At 34.1% G+C, this 22,226-nt stretch overlaps 1 protein-coding gene across 1 annotated transcript in view; it reads right to left on the reverse strand.

Annotated features, from left to right (window-relative positions):
- LOC129742479 (uncharacterized) overlaps positions 1 to 22,226 on the reverse strand; it is a 101,868-nt gene that overhangs the window by 52,335 nt on the left and 27,307 nt on the right. The window lies entirely within an intron of this gene.

Raw genomic sequence — 22,226 nt, forward strand, 5'->3', positions numbered from 1 at the left:
CGACCGGAAAAAATCGAAAAAAATGATTTTTTGCCGAAAAATTTTCGAGTTTAAAATTATACAAGATTCAAAAAATTCAAGGTTTTTCGCGCGCCTCCCGACCGGAAAAAATCGATAAAAATGATTTTTTGCCGAAAAATTTTCGAGTTTAAAATTTTGCAAGATTCAAAAAATTCAAGGTTTTTCGCGCGCCCGCCGACCGGAAAAAAATCGAAAAAAATGATTTTTTGCCGAAAAATTTTCGAGTTTAAAATTTTGCAAGATTCAAAAAATTCAAGGTTTTTCGCACGCCTCCCGACCGGAAAAAATCAAAAAAAATGATTTTTTGCCGAAAAATTTTCGAGTTTAAAATTTTGCAAGATTCAAAAAATTCAAGGTTTTTCGCGCGCCCCCCGACCGGAAAAAATCGAAAAAAATTATTTTTTGCCGAAAAATTTTCGAGTTTAAAATTTTGAAAGATTCAAAAAATTCAAGGTTTTTCGCACGCCCGCCGACCGGAAAAAAATCGAAAAAAATGATTTTTTGCCGAAAAATTTTCGAGTTTAAAATTTTGAAAGATTCAAAAAAATCAAGGTTTTTCGCGCGCCTCCCGACCGGAAAAAGTCAAAAAAAATGATTTTTTGCCGAAAAATTTTCGAGTTTAAAATTTTGCAAGATTCAAAAAATTCAAGGTTTTTCGCGCGCCCCCCGACCGGAAAAAATCGAAAAAACCGATTTTTTGCCAAAAAATTTTCGAGTTTAAAATTTTGCAAGATAAAAAAAATTCAAGGTTTTAAGCGCGCCCCCCGACCGGAAAAAATCGAAAAAAATGATTTTTTGCCGAAAAATTTTCTAGTTTGAAATTTTGCAAGATTAAAAAAATTCAAGGTTTTTCGCGCGCCCCCCGACCGGAAAAAATCGATAAAAATGATTTTTTGCCGTAAAATTTACGAGTTTAAAATTTTGCAAGATTCAAAAAATTCAAGGTTTTTCGCGCGCCCCCCGACCGGACAAAATCGAAAAAAATGATTTTTTGCCGAAAAATTTTCGAGTTTAAAATTTTGCAAGATTCAAAAAATTCAAGTTTTTTCGCGCGCCTCCCGACCGGAAAAAATCGAAAAAAATGATTTTTTGCCGAAAAATTTTCGAGTTTGAAATTTTGCAAGATGCAAAAAATTCAAGGTTTTTCGCGCGCCCCCCGACCGGAAAAAATCGAAAAAAATGATTTTTTGCCGAAAAATTTTCGAGTTTAAAATTTTGTAAGATTCAAAAAATTCAAGGTTTTTCGCGCGCCCCCCGACCGGAAAAAATCGAAAAAAATGATTTTTTGCCGAAAAATTTTTGAGTTTAAAATTTTGCAAGATTTAAAAAAATCAAGGTTTTTCGCGCGCCCCCCGACCGGAAAAAATCGAAAAAAATGATTTTTTGACGAAAAATTTTCGAGTTTAAAATTTTGCAAGATTCAAAAAATTCAAGGTTTTTCGCGCGCCCCCCCGACCGGAAAAAATCGAAAAAAATGATTTTTTGCCGAAAAAATTTCGAGTTTAAAATTTTGCAAGATTCAAAAAATTCAAGGTTTTTCGCGCGCCCCCCGACCGGAAAAAATCGAAAAAAATGATTTTTTGCCGTAAAATTTTCGAGTTTTCAATTTTGCAAGATTCAAAAAATTCAAGGTTTTTCGCGCGCCCCCGACCGGAAAAAATCGGAAAAAATGATTTTTTGCCGAAAAATTTTCGAGTTTAAAATTTTGCAAGATTCAAAAAATTCAAGGTTTTTCGTGCGCCCCCCGACCGGAAAAAATCGAAAAAAATGATTTTTTGCCGAAAAATTTTCGAGTTTAAAATTTTGCAAGATTCAAAAAATTCAAGGTTTTTCGCGCGCCCCCCGACCGGAAAAAATACGAAAAAAATGATTTTTTGCCGAAAAATTTTCGAGTTTAAAATTTTGCAAGATTCAAAAAATTCAAGGTTTTTCGCGCGCAACCGAACGGAAAAAATCGAAAAAAATGATTTTTTGCCGAAAAATTTTCGAGTTTAAAATTTTGCAAGATTCAAAAAATTCAAGGTTTTTCGCGCGCCCCCGACCGGAAAAAATCGAAATAAATGATTTTTTGCCGAAAAATTTTCGAGTTTAAAATTTTGAAAGATTCAAAAAATTCAAGGTTTTTCGTGCGCCCCCCGACCGGAAAAAATCGAAAAAAAATGATTTTTTGCCGAAAAATTTTCGAGTTTAAAATTTTGCAAGATTCAAAAAATTCAAGGTTTTTCACGCGCCTCCCGACCGGAAAAAATCGAAAAAAATGATTTTTTGCCGAAAAATTTTTGAGTTTAAAATTTTGCAAGATTCAAAAAATTCAAGGTTTTTCGCGCGCCCCCCGACCGGAAAAAATCGAAAAAAATGATTTTTTGCCGAAAAATTTTCGAGTTTAAAATTTTGCAAGATTCAAAAAATTCAAGGTTTTTCGCGCGCCCCCCGACCGGAAAAAATCGAAAAAAATGATTATATGCCGAAAAATGTTCGAGTTTAAAATTTTGCAAGATTCAAAAAATTCAAGGTTTTTCGCGCGCCCCCCGACCGGAAAAAATCGAAATAAATGATTTTTTGCCGAAAAATTTTCGAGTTTAAAATTTTGCAAGATTAAAAAAATTCAAGGTTTTTCGCACGCCCCCCGACCGGAAAAAATCGAAAAAAATGATTTTTTGCCGAAAAATTTTCGAGTTTAAAATTTTGCAAGATTCAAAAAAATCAAGGTTTTTCGCGCGCCCCCCGACCGGAAAAATCGAAAAAAATGATTTTTTGCCGAAAAATTTTCGAGTTTTAAATTTTGCAAGATTAAAAAAATTCAAGGTTTTTCGCGCGCCCCCCGACCGGAAAAAATCGATAAAAATGATTTTTTGCCGAAAAATTTACGAGTTTAAAATTTTGCAAGATTCAAAAAATATTCAAGGTTTTTCGCGCGCCCCCCGACCGGAAAAAATCGAAAAAAATGATTTTTTGCCGAAAAATTTTCGAGTTTAAAATTTTGCAAGATTCAAAAAATTTAAGGATTTTTCGCGAGCCCCCCGACCGGAAAAAATCGAAAAAAATGATTTTTTGCCGAAAAATTTTCGAGTTTATAATTTTGCAAGATTCAAAAAATTCAAGGTTTTTCGCGCGCCCCCCGACCGGAAAAAATCGAAAAAAACCGATTTTTTGCCAAACAATTTTCGAGTTTAAAATTTTGCAAGATTAAAAAAATTCAAGGTTTTTCGCGCGCCCCCCAACCGGAAAAAATCGAAAAAAATGATTTTTTGCCGAAAAATTTTCGAGTTTGAAATTTTGCAAGATTAAAAAAATTCAAGGTTTTTCGCGCGCCCCCCGACCGGAAAAAATCGATAAAAATGATTTTTTGCCGAAAAATTTACGAGTTCAAAATTTTGCAAGATTAAAAAAATATTCAAGGTTTTTCGCGCGCCCCCCGACCGGACAAAATCGAAAAAAATGATTTTTTGCCGAAAAATTTTCGAGTTTAAAATTTTGCAAGATTCAAAAAATTCAAGGTTTTTCGCGCGCCTCCCGACCGGAAAAAATCGAAAAAAATGATTTTTTGCCGAAAAATTTTCGAGTTTGAAATTTTGCAAGATTCAAAAAATTCAAGGTTTTTCGCGCGCCCCCCGACCGGAAAAAATCGAAAAAAATGATTTTTTGCCGAAAAATTTTCGAGTTTAAAATTTTGCAGGATTCAAAAAATTCAAGGTTTTTCGCGCGCCCCCCGACCGGAAAAAATCGAAAAAAATGATTTTTTGCCGAAAAATTTTTGAGTTTAAAATTTTGCAAGATTTAAAAAATTCAAGGTTTTTCGCGCGCCCCCCGACCGGAAAAAATCGAAAAAAATGATTTTTTGCCGTAAAATTTTCGAGTTTAAAATTTTGCAAGATTCAAAAAATTCAAGGTTTTTCGCGCGCCCCCCGACCGGAAAAAATCGAAAAAAAGGATTTTTTGCCGAAAAATTTTCGAGTTTAAAATTTTGCAAGATTCAAAACATTCAAGGTTTTTCGCGCGCCCCCCGACCGGAAAAAAATCGAAAAAAATCATTTTTTGCCAAAAAATTTTCGAGTTTAAAATTTTGCAAGATTCAAAAAATTCAAGGTTTTTCACGCGCCTCCCGACCGGAAAAAATCGAAAAAAATGATTTTTGCCGAAAAATTTTCGAGTTTAAAATTTTGCAAGATTCAAAAAATTCAAGGATTTTTCGCGCGCCCCCCGACCGGAAAAAATCGAAAAAAATGATTTTTTACCGAAAAATTTTCGAGTTTAAAATTTTGCAAGATTCAAAAAATTCAAGGTTTTTCGCGCGCCCCCCGACCGGAAAAAATCGAAAAAAATGATTTTTTGCCGAAAAATTTTCGAGTTTAAAATTTTGCAAGATTCAAAAAATTCAAGGTTTTTCGCGCGCCTCCCGACCGGAAAAAATCGAAAAAAATTATTTTTTGCCGAAAAATTTTTGAGTTTAAAATTTTGCAAGATTTAAAAAATTCAAGGTTTTTCGCGCGCCCCCCGACCGGAAAAAATCGAAAAAAATGATTTTTTGACGAAAAATTTTCGAGTTTAAAATTTTGCAAGATTCAAAAAATTCAAGGTTTTTCGCGCGCCCCCCCGACCGGAAAAAATCGAAAAAAATGATTTTTTGCCGAAAAATTTTCGAGTTTAAAATTTTGCAAGATTCAAAAAATTCAAGGTTTTTCGCGCGCCCCCCGACCGGAAAAAATCGAAAAAAATGATTTTTTGCCGTAAAATTTTCGAGTTTTCAATTTTGCAAGATTCAAAAAATTCAAGGTTTTTCGCGCGCCCCCCGACCGGAAAAAATTGAAAAAAATGATTTTTTGCCGAAAAATTTTCGAGTTTAAAATTTTGCAAGATTCAAAAAATTCAAGGTTTTTCGCGCGCCTCCCGACCGGACAAAATCGAAAAAAATGATTTTTTGCCGAAAAATTTTCGAGTTTAAAATTTTGCAAGATTCAAAAAATTCAAGGTTTTTCGCACGCCCCCCGACCGGAAAAAATCGAAAAAAATGATTTTTTGCCGAAAAATTTTCGAGTTTAAAATTTTGCAAGATTCGAAAAATTCAAGGTTTTTCGCGCGCCCCCCGACCGGAAAAAATCGAAAAAAATGATTTTTTGCCGAAAAATTTTCGAGTTTAAAATTATACAAGATTCAAAAAATTCAAGGTTTTTCGCGCGCCTCCCGACCGGAAAAAATCGATAAAAATGATTTTTTGCCGAAAAATTTTCGAGTTTAAAATTTTGCAAGATTCAAAAAATTCAAGGTTTTTCGCGCGCCCGCCGACCGGAAAAAAATCGAAAAAAATGATTTTTTGCCGAAAAATTTTCGAGTTTAAAATTTTGAAAGATTCAAAAAATTCAAGGTTTTTCGCGCGCCTCCCGACCGGAAAAAATCAAAAAAAATGATTTTTTGCCGAAAAATTTTCGAGTTTAAAATTTTGCAAGATTCAAAAAATTCAAGGTTTTTCGCGCGCCCCCCGACCGGAAAAAATCGAAAAAAATGATTTTTTGCCGAAAAATTTTCGAGTTTAAAATTTTGCAAGATTCAAAAAATTCAAGGTTTTTCGCGCGCCCCCCGACCGGAAAAAATCGAAAAAAAGGATTTTTTGCCGAAAAATTTTCGAGTTTAAAATTTTGCAAGATTCAAAACATTCAAGGTTTTTCGCGCGCCCCCCGACCGGAAAAAAATCGAAAAAAATCATTTTTTGCCAAAAAATTTTCGAGTTTAAAATTTTGCAAGATTCAAAAAATTCAAGGTTTTTCACGCGCCTCCCGACCGGAAAAAATCGAAAAAAATGATTTTTGCCGAAAAATTTTCGAGTTTAAAATTTTGCAAGATTCAAAAAATTCAAGGATTTTTCGCGCGCCCCCCGACCGGAAAAAATCGAAAAAAATGATTTTTTACCGAAAAATTTTCGAGTTTAAAATTTTGCAAGATTCAAAAAATTCAAGGTTTTTCGCGCGCCCCCCGACCGGAAAAAATCGAAAAAAATGATTTTTTGCCGAAAAATTTTCGAGTTTAAAATTTTGCAAGATTCAAAAAATTCAAGGTTTTTCGCGCGCCTCCCGACCGGAAAAAATCGAAAAAAATTATTTTTTGCCGAAAAATTTTTGAGTTTAAAATTTTGCAAGATTTAAAAAATTCAAGGTTTTTCGCGCGCCCCCCGACCGGAAAAAATCGAAAAAAATGATTTTTTGACGAAAAATTTTCGAGTTTAAAATTTTGCAAGATTCAAAAAATTCAAGGTTTTTCGCGCGCCCCCCCGACCGGAAAAAATCGAAAAAAATGATTTTTTGCCGAAAAATTTTCGAGTTTAAAATTTTGCAAGATTCAAAAAATTCAAGGTTTTTCGCGCGCCCCCCGACCGGAAAAAATCGAAAAAAATGATTTTTTGCCGTAAAATTTTCGAGTTTTCAATTTTGCAAGATTCAAAAAATTCAAGGTTTTTCGCGCGCCCCCCGACCGGAAAAAATTGAAAAAAATGATTTTTTGCCGAAAAATTTTCGAGTTTAAAATTTTGCAAGATTCAAAAAATTCAAGGTTTTTCGCGCGCCTCCCGACCGGACAAAATCGAAAAAAATGATTTTTTGCCGAAAAATTTTCGAGTTTAAAATTTTGCAAGATTCAAAAAATTCAAGGTTTTTCGCACGCCCCCCGACCGGAAAAAATCGAAAAAAATGATTTTTTGCCGAAAAATTTTCGAGTTTAAAATTTTGCAAGATTCGAAAAATTCAAGGTTTTTCGCGCGCCCCCCGACCGGAAAAAATCGAAAAAAATGATTTTTTGCCGAAAAATTTTCGAGTTTAAAATTATACAAGATTCAAAAAATTCAAGGTTTTTCGCGCGCCTCCCGACCGGAAAAAATCGATAAAAATGATTTTTTGCCGAAAAATTTTCGAGTTTAAAATTTTGTAAGATTCAAAAAATTCAAGGTTTTTCGCGCGCCCCCCGACCGGAAAAAATCGAAAAAAATGATTTTTTGCCGAAAAATTTTTGAGTTTAAAATTTTGCAAGATTTAAAAAAATCAAGGTTTTTCGCGCGCCCCCCGACCGGAAAAAATCGAAAAAAATGATTTTTTGACGAAAAATTTTCGAGTTTAAAATTTTGCAAGATTCAAAAAATTCAAGGTTTTTCGCGCGCCCCCCCGACCGGAAAAAATCGAAAAAAATGATTTTTTGCCGAAAAAATTTCGAGTTTAAAATTTTGCAAGATTCAAAAAATTCAAGGTTTTTCGCGCGCCCCCCGACCGGAAAAAATCGAAAAAAATGATTTTTTGCCGTAAAATTTTCGAGTTTTCAATTTTGCAAGATTCAAAAAATTCAAGGTTTTTCGCGCGCCCCCGACCGGAAAAAATCGGAAAAAATGATTTTTTGCCGAAAAATTTTCGAGTTTAAAATTTTGCAAGATTCAAAAAATTCAAGGTTTTTCGTGCGCCCCCCGACCGGAAAAAATCGAAAAAAATGATTTTTTGCCGAAAAATTTTCGAGTTTAAAATTTTGCAAGATTCAAAAAATTCAAGGTTTTTCGCGCGCCCCCCGACCGGAAAAAATACGAAAAAAATGATTTTTTGCCGAAAAATTTTCGAGTTTAAAATTTTGCAAGATTCAAAAAATTCAAGGTTTTTCGCGCGCAACCGAACGGAAAAAATCGAAAAAAATGATTTTTTGCCGAAAAATTTTCGAGTTTAAAATTTTGCAAGATTCAAAAAATTCAAGGTTTTTCGCGCGCCCCCGACCGGAAAAAATCGAAATAAATGATTTTTTGCCGAAAAATTTTCGAGTTTAAAATTTTGAAAGATTCAAAAAATTCAAGGTTTTTCGTGCGCCCCCCGACCGGAAAAAATCGAAAAAAAATGATTTTTTGCCGAAAAATTTTCGAGTTTAAAATTTTGCAAGATTCAAAAAATTCAAGGTTTTTCACGCGCCTCCCGACCGGAAAAAATCGAAAAAAATGATTTTTTGCCGAAAAATTTTTGAGTTTAAAATTTTGCAAGATTCAAAAAATTCAAGGTTTTTCGCGCGCCCCCCGACCGGAAAAAATCGAAAAAAATGATTTTTTGCCGAAAAATTTTCGAGTTTAAAATTTTGCAAGATTCAAAAAATTCAAGGTTTTTCGCGCGCCCCCCGACCGGAAAAAATCGAAAAAAATGATTATATGCCGAAAAATGTTCGAGTTTAAAATTTTGCAAGATTCAAAAAATTCAAGGTTTTTCGCGCGCCCCCCGACCGGAAAAAATCGAAATAAATGATTTTTTGCCGAAAAATTTTCGAGTTTAAAATTTTGCAAGATTAAAAAAATTCAAGGTTTTTCGCACGCCCCCCGACCGGAAAAAATCGAAAAAAATGATTTTTTGCCGAAAAATTTTCGAGTTTAAAATTTTGCAAGATTCAAAAAAATCAAGGTTTTTCGCGCGCCCCCCGACCGGAAAAATCGAAAAAAATGATTTTTTGCCGAAAAATTTTCGAGTTTTAAATTTTGCAAGATTAAAAAAATTCAAGGTTTTTCGCGCGCCCCCCGACCGGAAAAAATCGATAAAAATGATTTTTTGCCGAAAAATTTACGAGTTTAAAATTTTGCAAGATTCAAAAAATATTCAAGGTTTTTCGCGCGCCCCCCGACCGGAAAAAATCGAAAAAAATGATTTTTTGCCGAAAAATTTTCGAGTTTAAAATTTTGCAAGATTCAAAAAATTTAAGGATTTTTCGCGAGCCCCCCGACCGGAAAAAATCGAAAAAAATGATTTTTTGCCGAAAAATTTTCGAGTTTATAATTTTGCAAGATTCAAAAAATTCAAGGTTTTTCGCGCGCCCCCCGACCGGAAAAAATCGAAAAAAACCGATTTTTTGCCAAACAATTTTCGAGTTTAAAATTTTGCAAGATTAAAAAAATTCAAGGTTTTTCGCGCGCCCCCCAACCGGAAAAAATCGAAAAAAATGATTTTTTGCCGAAAAATTTTCGAGTTTGAAATTTTGCAAGATTAAAAAAATTCAAGGTTTTTCGCGCGCCCCCCGACCGGAAAAAATCGATAAAAATGATTTTTTGCCGAAAAATTTACGAGTTCAAAATTTTGCAAGATTAAAAAAATATTCAAGGTTTTTCGCGCGCCCCCCGACCGGACAAAATCGAAAAAAATGATTTTTTGCCGAAAAATTTTCGAGTTTAAAATTTTGCAAGATTCAAAAAATTCAAGGTTTTTCGCGCGCCTCCCGACCGGAAAAAATCGAAAAAAATGATTTTTTGCCGAAAAATTTTCGAGTTTGAAATTTTGCAAGATTCAAAAAATTCAAGGTTTTTCGCGCGCCCCCCGACCGGAAAAAATCGAAAAAAATGATTTTTTGCCGAAAAATTTTCGAGTTTAAAATTTTGCAGGATTCAAAAAATTCAAGGTTTTTCGCGCGCCCCCCGACCGGAAAAAATCGAAAAAAATGATTTTTTGCCGAAAAATTTTTGAGTTTAAAATTTTGCAAGATTTAAAAAATTCAAGGTTTTTCGCGCGCCCCCCGACCGGAAAAAATCGAAAAAAATGATTTTTTGCCGTAAAATTTTCGAGTTTAAAATTTTGCAAGATTCAAAAAATTCAAGGTTTTTCGCGCGCCCCCCGACCGGAAAAAATCGAAAAAAAGGATTTTTTGCCGAAAAATTTTCGAGTTTAAAATTTTGCAAGATTCAAAACATTCAAGGTTTTTCGCGCGCCCCCCGACCGGAAAAAAATCGAAAAAAATCATTTTTTGCCAAAAAATTTTCGAGTTTAAAATTTTGCAAGATTCAAAAAATTCAAGGTTTTTCACGCGCCTCCCGACCGGAAAAAATCGAAAAAAATGATTTTTGCCGAAAAATTTTCGAGTTTAAAATTTTGCAAGATTCAAAAAATTCAAGGATTTTTCGCGCGCCCCCCGACCGGAAAAAATCGAAAAAAATGATTTTTTACCGAAAAATTTTCGAGTTTAAAATTTTGCAAGATTCAAAAAATTCAAGGTTTTTCGCGCGCCCCCCGACCGGAAAAAATCGAAAAAAATGATTTTTTGCCGAAAAATTTTCGAGTTTAAAATTTTGCAAGATTCAAAAAATTCAAGGTTTTTCGCGCGCCTCCCGACCGGAAAAAATCGAAAAAAATTATTTTTTGCCGAAAAATTTTTGAGTTTAAAATTTTGCAAGATTTAAAAAATTCAAGGTTTTTCGCGCGCCCCCCGACCGGAAAAAATCGAAAAAAATGATTTTTTGACGAAAAATTTTCGAGTTTAAAATTTTGCAAGATTCAAAAAATTCAAGGTTTTTCGCGCGCCCCCCCGACCGGAAAAAATCGAAAAAAATGATTTTTTGCCGAAAAATTTTCGAGTTTAAAATTTTGCAAGATTCAAAAAATTCAAGGTTTTTCGCGCGCCCCCCGACCGGAAAAAATCGAAAAAAATGATTTTTTGCCGTAAAATTTTCGAGTTTTCAATTTTGCAAGATTCAAAAAATTCAAGGTTTTTCGCGCGCCCCCCGACCGGAAAAAATTGAAAAAAATGATTTTTTGCCGAAAAATTTTCGAGTTTAAAATTTTGCAAGATTCAAAAAATTCAAGGTTTTTCGCGCGCCTCCCGACCGGACAAAATCGAAAAAAATGATTTTTTGCCGAAAAATTTTCGAGTTTAAAATTTTGCAAGATTCAAAAAATTCAAGGTTTTTCGCACGCCCCCCGACCGGAAAAAATCGAAAAAAATGATTTTTTGCCGAAAAATTTTCGAGTTTAAAATTTTGCAAGATTCGAAAAATTCAAGGTTTTTCGCGCGCCCCCCGACCGGAAAAAATCGAAAAAAATGATTTTTTGCCGAAAAATTTTCGAGTTTAAAATTATACAAGATTCAAAAAATTCAAGGTTTTTCGCGCGCCTCCCGACCGGAAAAAATCGATAAAAATGATTTTTTGCCGAAAAATTTTCGAGTTTAAAATTTTGCAAGATTCAAAAAATTCAAGGTTTTTCGCGCGCCCGCCGACCGGAAAAAAATCGAAAAAAATGATTTTTTGCCGAAAAATTTTCGAGTTTAAAATTTTGAAAGATTCAAAAAATTCAAGGTTTTTCGCGCGCCTCCCGACCGGAAAAAATCAAAAAAAATGATTTTTTGCCGAAAAATTTTCGAGTTTAAAATTTTGCAAGATTCAAAAAATTCAAGGTTTTTCGCGCGCCCCCCGACCGGAAAAAATCGAAAAAAATGATTTTTTGCCGAAAAATTTTCGAGTTTAAAATTTTGCAAGATTCAAAAAATTCAAGGTTTTTCGCGCGCCCCCCGACCGGAAAAAATCGAAAAAACCGATTTTTTGCCAAAAAATTTTCGAGTTTAAAATTTTGCAAGATTAAAAAAATTCAAGGTTTTTCGCACGCCCCCCGACCGGAAAAAATCGAAAAAAATGATTTTTTGCCGAAAAATTTTCTAGTTTGAAATTTTGCAAGATTAAAAAAATTCAAGGTTTTTCGCGCGCCCCCCGACCGGACAAAATCGAAAAAAATGATTTTTTGCCGAAAAATTTTCGAGTTTAAAATTTTGCAAGATTCAAAAAATTCAAGGTTTTTCGCGCGCCCCCCGACCGGAAAAAATCGAAAAAAATGATTTTTTGCCGAAAAATTTTTGAGTTTAAAATTTTGCAAGATTTAAAAAATTCAAGGTTTTTCGCGCGCCCCCCGACCGGAAAAAATCGAAAAAAATGATTTTTTGACGAAAAATTTTCGAGTTTAAAATTTTGCAAGATTCAAAAAATTCAAGGTTTTTCGCGCGCCCCTCCGACCGGAAAAAATCGAAAAAAATGATTTTTTGCCGAAAAATTTTCGAGTTTAAAATTTTGCAAGATTCAAAAAATTCAAGGTTTTTCGCGCGCCCCCCGACCGGAAAAAATCGAAAAAAATGATTTTTTGCCGAAAAATTTTCGAGTTTTCAATTTGGCAAGATTCAAAAAATTCAAGGTTTTTCGCGCGCCCCCCGACCGGAAAAAATTGAAAAAAAATGATTTTTTGCCGAAAAATTTTCGAGTTTAAAATTTTGAAAGATTCAAAAAATTCAAGGTTTTTCGCGCGCCTCCCGACCGGAAAAAATCGAAAAAAATGATTTTTTGCCGAAAAATTTTCGAGTTTAAAATTTTGCAAGATTCAAAAAATTTAAGGTTTTTCGCGCGCCCCCCGACCGGAAAAAAATCGAAAAAACCGATTTTTTGCCAAAAAAATTTTCGAGTTTAAAATTTTGCAAGATTAAAAAAATTCAAGGTTTTTCGCGCGCCCCCCGACCGGAAAAAATCGAAAAAAATGATTTTTTGCCGAAAAATTTTCTAGTTTGAAATTTTGCAAGATTAAAAAAATTCAAGGTTTTTCGCGCGCCCCCCGACCGGACAAAATCGAAAAAAATGATTTTTTGCCGAAAAATTTTCGAGTTTAAAATTTTGCAAGATTCAAAAAATTCAAGGTTTTTCGCGCGCCCCCCGACCGGAAAAAATCGAAAAAAATGATTTTTTGCCGAAAAATTTTTGAGTTTAAAATTTTGCAAGATTTAAAAAATTCAAGGTTTTTCGCGCGCCCCCCGACCGGAAAAAATCGAAAAAAATGATTTTTTGACGAAAAATTTTCGAGTTTAAAATTTTGCAAGATTCAAAAAATTCAAGGTTTTTCGCGCGCCCCCCGACCGGAAAAAATCGAAAAAAATGATTTTTTGCCGAAAAATTTTCGAGTTTAAAATTTTGCAAGATTCAAAAAATTCAAGGTTTTTCGCGCGCCCCCCGACCGGAAAAAATCGAAAAAAATGATTTTTTGCCGTAAAATTTTCGAGTTTTCAATTTTGCAAGATTCAAAAAATTCAAGGTTTTTCGCGCGCCCCCCGACCGGAAAAAATTGAAAAAAATGATTTTTTGCCGAAAAATTTTCGAGTTTAAAATTTTGCAAGATTCAAAAAATTCAAGGTTTTTCGCGCGCCTCCCGACCGGAAAAAATCGAAAAAAATGATTTTTTGCCGAAAAATTTTCGAGTTTAAAATTTTGCAAGATTCAAAAAATTCAAGGTTTTTCGCGCGCCCCCCGACCGGAAAAAAAATCGAAAAAAATGATTTTTTGCCGAAAAATTTTCGAGTTTAAAATTTTGCAAGATTCAAAAAATTCAAGGTTTTTCGCGCGCCCCCCGACCGGAAAAAAATCGAAAAAACCGATTTTTTGCCAAAAAATTTTCGAGTTTAAAATTTTGCAAGATTAAAAAAATTCAAGGTTTTTCGCGCGCCCCCCGACCGGACAAAATCGAAAAAAATGATTTTTTGCAGAAAAATTTTCGAGTTTAAAATTTGGCAAGATTCAAAAAATTCAAGGTTTTTCGCGCGCCTCCCGACCGGAAAAAATCGAAAAAAATGATTTTTTGCCGAAAAATTTTCGAGTTTAAAATTTTGCAAGATTCAAAAAATTCAAGGTTTTTCGCGCGCCCCCCGACCGGAAAAAATCGAAAAAAATGATTTTTTGCCAAAAAATTTTCGAGTTTAAAATTTTGCAGGATTCAAAAAATTCAAGGTTTTTCGCGCGCCCCCCGACCGGAAAAAATCGATAAAAATGATTTTTTGCCGAAAAATTTTCGAGTTTAAAATTTTGCAAGATTCAAAAAATTCAAGGTTTTTCGCGCGCCCCCCAACCGGAAAAAATCGAAAAAAATGATTTTTTGCCGAAAAATTTTCGAGTTTAAAATTTTGCAAGATTCAAAAAATTCAAGGTTTTTCGCGCGCCTCCCGACCGGAAAAAATCGAAAAAAATGATTTTTTGCCGAAAAATTTTCGAGTTTTAAATTTTGCAAGATTCAAAAAATTCAAGGTTTTTCGTGCGCCCCCCGACCGGAAAAAATCGAAAAAAATGATTTTTTGCCGAAAATTTTCGAGTTTAAAATTTTGCAAGATTCAAAAAATTCAAGGTTTTTCGCGCGCCCCCCCACCGGAAAAAATCGAAAAAAATGATTTTTTGCCGAAAAATTTTCGAGTTTAAAATTTTGCAAGATTCAAAAAATTCAAGGTTTTTCGCGCGCCCCCCGACCGGAAAAAATCGAAAAAAATGATTTTTTGCCGAAAAATTTTCGAGTTTAAAATTTTGCAAGATTCAAAAAATTCAAGGTTTTTCGCGCGCCCCCCGAGCGGAAAAAATCGAAAAAAATGATTTTTTGCCGAAAAATTTTCGAGTTTAAAATTTTGCAAGATTCAAAAAATTCAAGGTTTTTCGCGCGCCTCCCGACCGAAAAAAATCGAAAAAAATGATTTTTTGCCGAAAATTTTTCGAGTTTAAAATTTTGCAAGATTCAAAAAATTCAAGGTTTTTCGCGCGCCCCCCAACCGGAAAAAATCGAAAAAAATGATTTTTTGCCGAAAAATTTTCGAGTTTAAAATTTTGCAAGATTCAAAAAATTCAAGGTTTTTCGCGCGCCCCCCGACCGGAAAAAATCGAAAAAAATGATTTTTTGCCGAAAAATTTTCGAGTTTAAAATTTTGCAAGATTCAAAAAATTCAAGGTTTTTCGCGCGTCCCCCGACCGGAAAAAATCGAAAAAAATGATTTTTTGCCGAAAAATTTTCGAGTTTAAAATTTTGCAAGATTCAAAAAATTCAAGGTTTTTCGCGCGCCTCCCGACCGGAAAAAATCGAAAAAAATGATTTTTTGCCGAAAAATTTTCGAGTTTTAAATTTTGCAAGATTTAAAAAATTCAAGGTTTTTCGCGCACCTTCCGACCGGAAAAAATCGAAAAAAATGATTTTTTGCCGAAAAATTTTCGAGTTTAAAATTTTGCAAGATTCAAAAAATTCAAGGTTTTTCGCGCGCCCCCAGACCGGAAAAAATCGAAAAAAATGATTTTTTGCCGAAAAATTTTCGAGTTTAAAATTTTGCAAGATTCAAAAAATTCCAGGTTTTTCGCGCGCCCCCCGACCGGTAAAAATCGAAAAAAATGATTTTTTGCCGAAAAATTTTCGAGTTTAAAATTTTGCAAGATTCAAAAAATTCCAGGTTTTTCGCGCGCCCCCCGACCGGAAAAAATCGAAAAAAATGTTTTTTTGCCGAAAAATTTTCGAGTTTAAAATTTTGCAAGATTTGAAAGATTCAAGGTTTTTCGCGCGCCCGCCGACCGGAAAAAAATCGAAAAAAATTATTTTTTGCCGAAAAATTTTCGAGTTTAAAATTTTGAAAGATTCAAAAAATTCAAGGTTTTTCGCGCGCCTCCCGACCGGAAAAAATCGAAAAAAATGTTTTTTTGCCGAAAAATTTTCGAGTTTAAAATTTTGCAAGATTCAAAAAATTCAAGGTTTTTCGCACGCCCCCCGACCGGAAAAATTCGAAAAAAATGATTTTTTGCCGAAAAATTTTCGAGTTTAAAATTTTGCAAGATTCAAAAAATTCAAGGTTTTTCACGCGCCCCCCGACCGATTTTGCCGAAAAATTTTCGAGTTTAAAATTTTGCAAGATTCAAAAAATTCAAGGTTTTTCGCGCGCCCCCCGACCGGAAAAAATCGAAAAAACCGATTTTTTGCCAAAAAATTTTCGAGTTTAAAATTTTGCAAGATTAAAAAAATTCAAGGGTTTTCGCGCGCCCCCCGACCGGAAAAAATCGATAAAAATGATTTTTGTCGAAAAATTTTCGAGTTTAAAATTTTGCAAGATTCAAAAAATTCAAGGTTTTTCGCGCGCCCCCCGACCGGAAAAAATCGAAAAAAAGGATTTTTTGCCGAAAAATGTTCGAGTTTAAAATTTTGCAAGATTAAAAAAATTCAAGGTTTTTCGCGCGCCCCCCGACCGGAAAAAATCGATAAAAATGATTTTTTGTCGAAAAATTTTCGAGTTTAAAATTTTGCAAGATTCAAAAAATTCAAGGTTTTTCGCGCGCCCCCCGAGCGGAAAAAATCGAAAAAAATGATTTTTTGCAGAAAAATTTTCGAGTTTGAAATTTTGCAAGATGCAAAAAATTCAAGGTTTTTCGCACGCCCCCCGACCGGAAAAAATCGAAAAAAATGATTTTTTGCCGAAAAATTTTCGAGTTTAAAATTTTGTAAGATTCAAAAAATTCAAGGTTTTTCGCGCGCCCCCCGACCGGAAAAAATCGAAAAAAATGATTTTTTGCCGAAAAATTTTTGAGTTTAAAATTTTGCAAGATTTAAAAAATTCAAGGTTTTTCGCGCGCCCCCCGACCGGAAAAAATCGAAAAAAATGATTTTTTGACGAAAAATTTTCGAGTTTAAAATTTTGCAAGATTCAAAAAATTCAAGGTTTTTCGCGCGCCCCCCCGACCGGAAAAAATCGAAAAAAATGATTTTTTGCCGAAAAATTTTCGAGTTTAAAATTTTGCAAGATTCAAAAAATTCAAGGTTTTTCGCGCGCCCCCCGACCGGAAAAAATCGAAAAAAATGATTTTTTGCCGTAAAATTTTCGAGTTTTCAATTTTGCAAGATTCAAAAAATTCAAGGTTTTTCGCGCGCCCCCGACCGGAAAAAATCGGAAAAAATGATTTTTTGCCGAAAAATTTTCGAGTTTAAAATTTTGCAAGATTCAAAAAATTCAAGGTTTTTCGTGCGCCCCCCGACCGGAAAAAATCGAAAAAAATGATTTTTTGCCGAAAAATTTTTGAGTTTAAAATTTTGCAGGATTCAAAAAATTCAAGGTTTTTCGCGCGCCCCCCCGACCGGAAAAAATCGAAAAAAATGATTTTTTGCCGAAAAATTTTTGAGTTTAAAATTTTGCAAGATTTAAAAAATTCAAGGTTTTTCGCGCGCCCCCCGACCGGAAAAAATCGAAAAAAATGAATTTTTGCCGTAAAATTTTCGAGTTTTAAATTTTGCAAGATTCAAAAAATTCAAGGTTTTTCGCGCGCCCCCCGACCGGAAAAAATCGAAAAAAAGGATTTTTTGCCGAAAAATTTTCGAGTTTAAAATTTTGCAAGATTCAAAACATTCAAGGTTTTTCGCGCGCCCCCCGACCGGAAAAAATCGAAAAAAATCATTTTTTGCCAAAAAATTTTCGAGTTTAAAATTTTGCAAGATTCAAAAAATTCAAGGTTTTTCACGCGCCTCCCGACCGGAAAAAATCGAAAAAAATGATTTTTGCCGAAAAATTTTCGAGTTTAAAATTTTGCAAGATTCAAAAAATTCAAGGATTTTTCGCGCGCCCCCCGACCGGAAAAAATCGAAAAAAATGATTTTTTACCGAAAAATTTTCGAGTTTAAAATTTTGCAAGATTCAAAAAATTAAAGGTTTTTCGCGCGCCCCCCGACCGGAAAAAATCGAAAAAAATGATTTTTTGCCGAAAAATTTTCGAGTTTAAAATTTTGCAAGATTCAAAAAATTCAAGGTTTTTCGCGCGCCCCCCGACCGGAAAAAATCGAAAAAAATGATTTTTTGCCGAAAAATTTTTGAGTTTAAAATTTTGCAAGATTTAAAAAATTCAAGGTTTTTCGCGCGCCCCCCTAACGATTTTGCCGAAAAATTTTCGAGTTTAAAATTTTGCAAGATTCAAAAAATTCAAGGTTTTTCGCGCGCCCCCCGACCGATTTTGCCGAAAAATTTTCGAGTTTAAAATTTTGCAAGATTCAAAAAATTCAAGGTTTTTCGCGCGCCCCCCGACCGGAAAAAATCGAAAAAACCGATTTTTTGCCAAAAAATTTTCGAGTTTAAAATTTTGCAAGATTAAAAAAATTCAAGGTTTTTCGCGCGCCCCCCGACCGGAAAAAATCGATAAAAATGATTTTTGTCGAAAAATTTTCGAGTTTAAAATTTTGCAAGATTCAAAAAATTCAAGGTTTTTCGCGCGCCCCCCGACCGGAAAAAATCGAAAAAAAGGATTTTTTGCCGAAAAATGTTCGAGTTTAAAATTTTGCAAGATTAAAAAAATTCAAGGTTTTTCGCGCGCCCCCCGACCGGAAAAAATCGATAAAAATGATTTTTTGTCGAAAAATTTTCGAGTTTAAAATTTTGCAAGATTCAAAAAATTCAAGGTTTTTCGCGCGCCCCCCGAGCGGAAAAAATCGAAAAAAATGATTTTTTGCAGAAAAATTTTCGAGTTTGAAATTTTGCAAGATGCAAAAAATTCAAGGTTTTTCGCGCGCCCCCCGACCGGAAAAAATCGAAAAAAATGATTTTTTGCCGAAAAATTTTCGAGTTTAAAATTTTGTAAGATTCAAAAAATTCAAGGTTTTTCGCGCGCCCCCCGACCGGAAAAAATCGAAAAAAATGATTTTTTGCCGAAAAATTTTTGAGTTTAAAATTTTGCAAGATTTAAAAAATTCAAGGTTTTTCGCGCGCCCCCCGACCGGAAAAAATCGAAAAAAATGATTTTTTGACGAAAAATTTTCGAGTTTAAAATTTTGCAAGATTCAAAAAATTCAAGGTTTTTCGCGCGCCCCCCCGACCGGAAAAAATCGAAAAAAATGATTTTTTGCCGAAAAATTTTCGAGTTTAAAATTTTGCAAGATTCAAAAAATTCAAGGTTTTTCGCGCGCCCCCCCGACCGGAAAAAATCGAAAAAAATGATTTTTTGCCGAAAAATTTTCGAGTTTTCAATTTTGCAAGATTCAAAAAATTCAAGGTTTTTCGCGCGCCCCCGACCGGAAAAAATCGGAAAAAATGATTTTTTGCCGAAAAATTTTCGAGTTTAAAATTTTGCAAGATTCAAAAAATTCAAGGTTTTTCGTGCGCCCCCCGACCGGAAAAAATCGAAAAAAATGATTTTTTGCCGAAAAATTTTCGAGTTTAAAATTTTGCAAGATTCAAAAAATTCAAGGTTTTTCGCGCGCCCCCCGACCGGAAAAAATACGAAAAAAATGATTTTTTGCCGAAAAATTTTCGAGTTTAAAATTTTGCAAGATTCAAAAAATTCAAGGTTTTTCGCGCGCAACCGAACGGAAAAAATCGAAAAAAATGATTTTTTGCCGAAAAATTTTCGAGTTTAAAATTTTGCAAGATTCAAAAAATTCAAGGTTTTTCGCGCGCCCCCGACCGGAAAAAATCGAAATAAATGATTTTTTGCCGAAAAATTTTCGAGTTTAAAATTTTGCAAGATTCAAAAAATTCAAGGTTTTTCGTGCGCCCCCCGACCGGAAAAAATCGAAAAAAAATGATTTTTTGCCGAAAAATTTTCGAGTTTAAAATTTTGCAAGATTCAAAAAATTCAAGGTTTTTCACGCGCCTCCCGACCGGAAAAAATCGAAAAAAATGATTTTTTGCCGAAAAATTTTCGAGTTTAAAATTTTGCAAGATTCAAAAAATTCAAGGTTTTTCGCGCGCCCCCCGACCGGAAAAAATCGAAAAAAATGATTTTTTGCCGAAAAATTTTCGAGTTTAAAATTTTGCAAGATTCAAAAAATTCAAGGTTTTTCGCGCGCCCCCCGACCGGAAAAAATCGAAAAAAATGATTTTTTGCCGAAAAATGTTCGAGTTTAAAATTTTGCAAGATTCAAAAAATTCAAGGTTTTTTCGCGCGCCCCCCGACCGGAAAAAATCGAAATAAATGATTTTTTGCCGAAAAATTTTCGAGTTTAAAATTTTGCAAGATTAAAAAAATTCAAGGTTTTTCGCACGCCCCCCGACCGGAAAAAATCGAAAAAAATGATTTTTTGCCGAAAAATTTTCGAGTTTAAAATTTTGCAAGATTCAAAAAAATCAAGGTTTTTCGCGCGCCCCCCGACCGGAAAAATCGAAAAAAAATGATTTTTTGCCGAAAAATTTTCGAGTTTGAAATTTTGCAAGATTAAAAAAATTCAAGGTTTTTCGCGCGCCCCCCGACCGGAAAAAATCGATAAAAATGATTTTTTGCCGAAAAATTTACGAGTTTAAAATTTTGCAAGATTCAAAAAATATTCAAGGTTTTTCGCGCGCCCCCCGACCGGAAAAAATCGAAAAAAATGATTTTTTGCCGAAAAATTTTCGAGTTTAAAATTTTGCAAGATTCAAAAAATTTAAGGATTTTTCGCGCGCCCCCCGACCGGAAAAAATCGAAAAAAATGATTTTTTGCCGAAAAATTTTCGAGTTTATAATTTTGCAAGATTCAAAAAATTCAAGGTTTTTCGCGCGCCCCCCGACCGGAAAAAATCGAAAAAACCGATTTTTTGCCAAAAAATTTTCGAGTTTAAAATTTTGCAAGATTAAAAAAATTCAAGGTTTTTCGCGCGCCCCCCGACCGGAAAAAATCGAAAAAAATGATTTTTTGCCGAAAAATTTTCGAGTTTGAAATTTTGCAAGATTAAAAAAATTCAAGGTTTTTCGCGCGCCCCCCGACCGATATCGATAAAAATGATTTTTTGCCGAAAAATTTACGAGTTCAAAATTTTGCAAGATTCAAAAAATATTCAAGGTTTTTCGCGCGCCCCCCGACCGGACAAAATCGAAAAAACTGATTTTTTGCCGAAAAATTTTCGAGTTTAAAATTTTGCAAGATTCAAAAAATTCAAGGTTTTTCGCGCGCCTCCCGACCGGAAAAAATCGAAAAAAATGATTTTTTGCCGAAAAATTTTCGAGTTTGAAATTTTGCAAGATTCAAAAAATTCAAGGTTTTTCGCGCGCCCCCCGACCGGAAAAAATCGAAAAAAAATGATTTTTTGCCGAAAAATTTTCGAGTTTAAAATTTTGCAGGATTCAAAAAATTCAAGGTTTTTCGCGCGCCCCCCGACCGGAAAAAATCGAAAAAAATGATTTTTTGCCGAAAAATTTTCGAGTTTAAAATTTTGCAAGATTCAAAAAATTCAAGGTTTTTCGCGCGCCCCCCGACCGGAAAAAATCGAAAAAAATGATTTTTTGCCGAAAAATGTTCGAGTTTAAAATTTTGCAAGATTCAAAAAATTCAAGGTTTTTCGCGCGCCCCCCGACCGGAAAAAATCGAAATAAATGATTTTTTGCCGAAAAATTTTCGAGTTTAAAATTTTGCAAGATTAAAAAAATTCAAGGTTTTTCGCACGCCCCCCGACCGGAAAAAATCGAAAAAAATGATTTTTTGCCGAAAAATTTTCGAGTTTAAAATTTTGCAAGATTCAAAAAAATCAAGGTTTTTCGCGCGCCCCCCGACCGGAAAAATCGAAAAAAAATTGATTTTTTGCCGAAAAATTTTCGAGTTTGAAATTTTGCAAGATTAAAAAATTCAAGGTTTTTCGCGCGCCCCCCGACCGGAAAAAATCGATAAAAATGATTTTTTGCCGAAAAATTTACGAGTTTAAAATTTTGCAAGATTCAAAAAATATTCAAGGTTTTTCGCGCGCCCCCCGACCGGAAAAAATCGAAAAAAATGATTTTTTGCCGAAAAATTTTCGAGTTTAAAATTTTGCAAGATTCAAAAAATTTAAGGATTTTTCGCGCGCCCCCCGACCGGAAAAAATCGAAAAAAATGATTTTTTGCCGAAAAATTTTCGAGTTTATAATTTTGCAAGATTCAAAAAATTCAAGGTTTTTCGCGCGCCCCCCGACCGGAAAAAATCGAAAAAACCGATTTTTTGCCAAAAAATTTTCGAGTTTAAAATTTTGCAAGATTAAAAAAATTCAAGGTTTTTCGCGCGCCCCCCGACCGGAAAAAATCGAAAAAAATGATTTTTTGCCGAAAAATTTTCGAGTTTGAAATTTTGCAAGATTAAAAAAATTCAAGGTTTTTCGCGCGCCCCCCGACCGGAAAAAATCGATAAAAATGATTTTTTGCCGAAAAATTTACGAGTTCAAAATTTTGCAAGATTCAAAAAATATTCAAGGTTTTTCGCGCGCCCCCCGACCGGACAAAATCGAAAAAAATGATTTTTTGCCGAAAAATTTTCGAGTTTAAAATTTTGCAAGATTCAAAAAATTCAAGGTTTTTCGCGCGCCTCCCGACCGGAAAAAATCGAAAAAAATGATTTTTTGCCGAAAAATTTTCGAGTTTGAAATTTTGCAAGATTCAAAAAATTCAAGGTTTTTCGCGCGCCCCCCGACCGGAAAAAATCGAAAAAAAATGATTTTTTGCCGAAAAATTTTCGAGTTTAAAATTTTGCAGGATTCAAAAAATTCAAGGTTTTTCGCGCGCCCCCCGACCGGAAAAAATCGAAAAAAATGATTTTTTGCCGAAAAATTTTTGAGTTTAAAATTTTGCAAGATTTAAAAAATTCAAGGTTTTTCGCGCGCCCCCCGACCGGAAAAAATCGAAAAAAATGAATTTTTGCCGTAAAATAAAATTTTCGAGTTTTAAATTTGCAAGATTCAAAAAATTCAAGGTTTTTCGCGCGCCCCCTGA

This window comes from Uranotaenia lowii, chromosome 2, assembly GCF_029784155.1.
Source record: "Uranotaenia lowii strain MFRU-FL chromosome 2, ASM2978415v1, whole genome shotgun sequence".
NCBI lineage: Eukaryota > Metazoa > Arthropoda > Insecta > Diptera > Culicidae > Uranotaenia > Uranotaenia lowii.